Source organism: Pygocentrus nattereri, chromosome 5, assembly GCF_015220715.1.
Source record: "Pygocentrus nattereri isolate fPygNat1 chromosome 5, fPygNat1.pri, whole genome shotgun sequence".
NCBI classification, from domain to species: Eukaryota; Metazoa; Chordata; class Actinopteri; order Characiformes; family Serrasalmidae; genus Pygocentrus; species Pygocentrus nattereri.
This window is the reverse complement of record NC_051215.1, coordinates 17,916,232-17,923,011: the sequence shown is the minus strand read 5'-3', so window position 1 is coordinate 17,923,011 and position 6,780 is coordinate 17,916,232.

Here is a 6,780-nt window from a genome sequence, read left to right as displayed (position 1 = left end):
ACTTCAGCATTTTCCGACCTAATCTCCATCTACAACCCCAATTCCAATGAAGTTGGGATGTTGTGTAAAACATAAATAAAACAGAATACGATGATTTGCAAATCCTTTTCAACCTTACTCAATTGAATACACTACAAAGACAAGATATTTAATGTTCAAACTTTATTGTTTTTGCAAATATTCACTCATTTTGAATTTGATGCCTGCAACACATTCCAAAAAAGTTGGGACGGGGCAACAAAAGACTGGGAAAGTTGAGGAATGCTGAAAAAAACACCTGTTTGGAACATTCCACAGGTGAACAGGTTAATTGGAAATCATGAGTGTCATGATTGTGTATAAAGGGAACATCCCAGGCTCAGTCGTTCAACAAGCAAGGATGGGGCGAGGTTCACCACTTTGTGAACAACTGCGTGAGCAAATAGTCCAACAGTTTAAGAACTTTTCTCAAAGTGCAATTGCAGGAATTTAGGGATTTCATCATCTACAGTCCATAATATCGTCAAAAGATTCAGAGAATCTGGAGAAATCTCTACAAGTAAGGGGCAAGGCAGAAAACCAACATTGAATGCCCGTGACCTTCAGTCCCTCAGGCGGCACTGCATTAAAAACCAACATCATTCTATAACCAATATTACCGGACAGGCTCAGGAACACTTCAGAAAACCATTGTCAGTGAACACAGTTCGTTGCTCCATCTACAAGTGCAAGTTAAAATTCTGCCATGCAAAGCGAAAGCCATATATCAACACCACCCAGAAACGCTGCTGGCTTCTCTGGGCCCGAGCTCATCTGAGATGGACTGACACAAAGTGGAAAAGTGTCCTGTGGTCCACATTTGTCCACAAATTGTTTTTGGAAATCAAGGATGTTGTGTCCTCCGGGCCAAAGAGGAAAAGGACTGTCCGAATTGTTATCAGGCAAAGTTCAAAAGCCAGCATCTCTGACGGTATGGGGGTGTGTTAGTGCACCATGGCATTGGTAACTTGCACATCTGTGAAGGCACCATTAATGCTGAAAGGTACATACAGGTTTTGGAGCAACATATGCTGCCATCCAAGCAACGTCTTTTTCAGGGACATCCCTACTTATTTTAGCAAGACAATGCCAAGCCACATTCTGCACATGTTACAACAGCGTGGCTTCGTAGTAAAAGAGTGCGGGTACTAGACTGGCCTGCCTGCAGTCCAGACCCGTCTCCCATTGAAAATGGGTGGCGCATTATGAAGCGCAAAATACGACAATGGAGACCCCGGACTGTTGAGCAACTGAAGTTGGACATAAAGCAAGAATGGGAAAGAATTCCACCTACAAAGCTTCAACAATTAGTGTCCTCAGTTCCCAAACGCTTATTGAGTGTTGTTAAAAGGAAAGGTGATGTAACACAGTGGTAAACATGCCCCTGTCCCAACTACTTTGGAACATATGGCATGCATCAAATTCAAAATGAGTAAATATTTGCAAAAAACTAAAGTTTATGCATTTGAACATTACATATCTTGTCTTTGTAGTGTATTCAATTGAATAAATGTTGAAAAGGATTTAAAGTGAACTCACACATCATCAATGCATAAAATAATATGGTAATCTTTTACCTTTACATACATATGCCTATTTGTAATGTAATGTCAGTAAAACCCAAATGACATTCTTAACTATGGAATTACTTCATTACAAGGCTACGATGCCCACTACAGAATGACTGCAGACCATGGAATCCAGACCAGCTGGAATCAATTTCAAACTAACATTTTTCTTTAAACTTGTTTTAAATGTTTTACTATATTTGTATTTGTTATATATTGTATTTTACAAACAAAATCATACTTACTGGCCAGCTAAAGTTCTAAAAAAGCCTAAGACTCATAAAAAGCCTAAGGCCCATTTGAGAGCTCCATTCCACATTTTATTGTTTTATGACCAGTCAAATGATTGTTGTGGATTATCTGAAATAACTGTAGGACTGCAAATTCCAACATAAAAAAAAACCTAACATACACTCACTAGCCACTTTATTAGGTAGTAAAATTAAGTAAAAATTAAAAATTAATTAAAATTAATTCTTCGTGGCAAATTTTCAACAAGGTATTGGAAACATTCCTCAGAGATTTTGGTTGGTTATTTGAGTTACTGTTGCCTTTCTATCATCTCGAACCAGTCTGCCCATTCTCCTCTGACCTCTCACATCAACAAGGCATTTTCGTCCTAACAACTGCCGCTCACTGGATATTTTCTTTTTCTGACCATTCTCTGTAAACCCTAGAGATGGTTGTGCGTGAAAATCTCAGTAGATCAGCAGTTTCTGAAATACTCAGACCAGCCTATCTGGTACCAACAACCTTACCATGTTCAAAGTCACTTAAATCACCTTTCTTCCCCATTCTGATGCTCGGTTTGCACTTCCGCAAGTTGTCTTGACCACCTCTATATGCCTAAATGCATTGAGGTGCGGCCATGTGATTGGCTGATTAGTGATTTGTGTTAACACACAACTGAACAGGTGTACCTAATGAAGTGAGTGTAGAGTGAGTGTAGAGTGAGTGTAGCCAGTGAGTGTAGATCTCCATAAAAATGCATAAGGTACTTGTAACAAGTTTATAAGCTTCTAATAATTCTAAAAGATGTCAAAATACAATTTCTTGCACTGAAAAGCTGCTACTTTCATTTTGTTCTGCTTTCATCCCAGCTTTAAAATGAAATATTTTTAATTGAAGCACTTAAGATGATCATCTATAATTGGGCTGATCAAGCTCCTCAAATAATGCCTTAACTCACAGGAAGAACATAATTTGGATCAGATTTGTTACAGGATTGGATCAGATTCATTCTTCTCTCCCCTCCGATATCGCATTCAGCATTTTCTACTATTGGATCGGTGCCACTTCTTCAAGCTTGTGTGGTTTCTAACACTGTACAACAGGTGATGGACAAAATTCTAGCTTCATCACTGATAGCCATCACTGATTTCAACTATGCTGGTGTACATTTGTCCTTTTTAAAGATAACATTGTGTCATTCGGTGTCAGAAATCAAACTATTCCTTTACAAACACAAGGACATCTAAACAATTTAGACTAGATTTTAATTTTTCAATGTTAGAAGTTACATTTGCATTTAACAATGTTACAAGCTTGCTTTTTTGCTTGTTTCTGTCAAAAAGTATTCAAAGTCATATGTACATGCAGCAAAGCATATACATATACACACATCCCTTAAAACAGGCCCATTTAAATATGTGTACATATACACCCAGGTACAACCTTAGAAAAAACATCCTTTTATCTTGTGTGAAAAAGTGTGGTAGAGGGCAAATAAACCTGAGCACACATGAACACATACCCAGCTTATTCTGGTCAATTTCCCTAAACTCAATGGTTACAGTTTTTTGGATCTACTGCGTTTATCAAAAACCAAAAGAAGCCTAAAACTAACAGGCATCTCGGGTCCTGAGTGGCCACAGCATTGCTCAGATGTTACGTCATTGATCTGAACAAGCAAAGCTACTTGACATAATGAAGTTCTGTTTGAACATTGCACTGTTTTTTTTCCATCAAATAAAACTAAAACTAAACCAAAGATACTCAGCTTAGTTCTCCAAGACTTTTGTTTGTTAATCATTATTGCAATGGCCCTTGCAATACTGATTGGCTGGAAAATGCAGATAAGCCCTCTAACCAATCACAGTGTTTTTTATTGAAAGCATCCTGACAAATCAGTTCCAGAAAAAGTTTCTGTGCATGTCTGAATGTTGTATAAATCAAGGTCTTCATGGTATCCAATAAATGTAAATACTGCACATCAGTATTTAACCATTATTGCTTCACCAATGTGTTATAATACATGCAGTGCATGTCAATATTTCATATAACAATGGCTATATATGGCAGTGTAATCGCTATAGTAGTCACTATAGTAGTATTTCACCCTCATTCACCCAAGCAGCACTGCAGCCCTCCAGGAGCAGAGCCTGATACCTATTGCATATTGCCACTGTTTGATCTCATTACAAATGCTCAGGATTGCCCATACATAAAATTCATTCAATAATAATAATAATAATAATTCAATCCCAAACACAGGGACTACTGTACAAAACCAGTTAGTTTTCATCTTCAGGTCTGTGTAGAGTCTTAGACCACCCGTGAAAATTATGTAAAGCCATTTGTCAGGGTAGTAAACATATCATCGCTATTAGAAACAAAACCCTCTATCTTCAAAATAATAAAGAAAAAGCATTCCTAAGTTCTAATGGAAGCTGATGTATCAAGATTTGTTTCTATGTCATTGTGGACCATTTCTATGGGTCTATTCATCATCAAATTGTAACACAATGCAAAAGATAACTAGAGTTCTCAAAAAAAAAGACAAAATGGAGACATCAGGTTTTTACATAATAGCAATAATATATGTTTTTTAAAAAAGTCAGTAATCAGTAAGTGATTATATGACACATTGTGATTCAATGTTAACCATTTCCTGATGCTCCTTGAGGAAGCTCAGTATTTATGGTTACCATCCAACACTGTTTTTTCAGAACCAATTCTTCATTACATTAACCAAGATATCAATAACTTATAAGGCATTGTTATGTTTTACTATATTTGCAAATACTCTTATATATTGCATATACTACATACTACCCAGATAAAGTTTTGAAAATTTTCACAGCTGCCTAAAACTCCTCCACAGTACAGTATCTGTGGTATGAATCAGATGCAGTGAGGCCCCCCCCCTTTTTTTTTTTTTTTTTGAGAACTCCACATTTTCTTCTCTACTGGAAGGTTTTTTTCCCCCATCTCTAATACACTTGATTCAACTCAGTCAGCCATTTCTCAGGCTTTTTTTGAGCTTAAATAGAACTCATACTCAAATAACTGTAGAACTATAAATTCTAACAATTCTAAGGAATTGAAGATATCTCTGTAAAAATGCATGATGTACCTATAATAAGGTTATAAGCTTCTAACAAGTTTTCATAATACCATTTCTAGCACTGAAAAGCTAACTGATTGTCTGGTACAGACCATTCTGAATCTTGCGAGCGTTCACTTTGTTCTGCTTTATGTACTCACTCCCCTAATGATGAACCATGTAAGATCACTTCGGCCTTTGTTAAGACTGTGACTGGAATTTGCACATTTACTCCTTTAAATAAGGAGCGTTAGTAATAATTCTGAGAGTTTTCACTTTTCTGGGTTAGCAAACGTGTGGTTTTGTTCTACTATCTGCAATTATAACAGTTTGTGTATCAATCACAGCTTGTAGTAATTTCATAAAGAGCCCATATCTTGCTTTTTTGTGTGTAGATTGCAAATCCTTTTCAATCTATATTCAATTGAATACACTACAAAGACATTTAGATATTTAAATGTTCAAACGGATAAACTATTGTTTTTTGCAAATATTCACTCATTTTGAATTTGATGTCTGCAACACGTTCCAAAGAAGCTGGGACAGGGGCATGTTTACCACTGTGTTACATCACCTTTCCTTTTAACAACACTCAATAAGCATTTGGGAACTGATGACATTAATTGTTGAAGCTTTGTACGTGGAGTTCTTTCCCATTCTTGCTTTATGTACAACTTCATTTGCTCAACAGTCCGGGGTCTCCGTTGTCATATTTTACGTTTCATAATGCACCACACATTTTCAATGGGAGAGAGGTCTGGACTGCAGGCAGGCCAGTCTAGTACCCGCACTCTTTTACTACGAAGCCACGCTGTTGTAACGTGCAGAATGTGGCTTGGCATTGTCTTGCTGAAATAAGCAGGGACGTGCCTGTAAAAGCCATTGCTTGGATGGCAGCATATGTTGCTCCAACATGTTGCTATGTACCTTTCAGCATTAATGGTGCTTTCACAGATGTGCAAGTTACCCATGCCATGGGCACTAACACACCCGCATACCATCAGAAAAGCTGGCTTTTAAACTTTTTGTGCCGATAGCAATCCAGGCAGTCCTTTTCCTCTTTGGCCTGGAGGACACGACATCCACGATTTTCAAAAACTATTTGAAACGTGGACTCATCAGACCACAGAACACTTTTCCACTTTGCGTCAGTCCACCTCAGATGAGCTCGGGCCCAGAGAAGCCGGCAGCGTTTCTGGGTGGTGTTGATATATGGCGTTTGTTTTGCATAGCAGAATTTTAACTTGCACTTGTAGATGGAGCGATGAACTGTCTTCACTGACAGTGGTTTTCTTAAGTGTTCCTGAGCCCATGTGGTAATATCTGTTACAGAATGATGTCGGTTTTTAACGCAGTGCTGCCTGAGGGATCGAAGATCACGGGCATTCAATGTTGGTTTTCTGCTTTGCCCCTTACTTGCAGATATTTCTCCAGATTCTCTGAATCTTTTGATGATATTATGGACTGTAGATGATGAAATCCCTAAATTCCTCGCAACTGCACGTTGAGAAACATGGTTCTCAAACTGTTGGACTATTTGCTCACGCAGTTGTTCACAAAGTGGTGAACCTCACCCCATCCTTGCTTGTGAATGACTGAGCCTTTCAGGGATGCTCCCTTTATACCCAATCATGACACTCTCCTGTTTCCAATTAACCTGTTCACCTGTGGAATGTTACAAACAGGTGTTTTTTGAGCATTCCTCTACTTTCCCAGTCTTTTGTTGCCCCTGTCCCAACTTCTTTGGAACGTGTTACAGGCAACAAACTCTAAATTAGTGAATATTTGCAAAAAAACAAAGTTTATCCGTTTGAACATTAAATATCTTGTCTGTGTAGTGTATTCAATTGAATATAGGTTGAAAAGAAT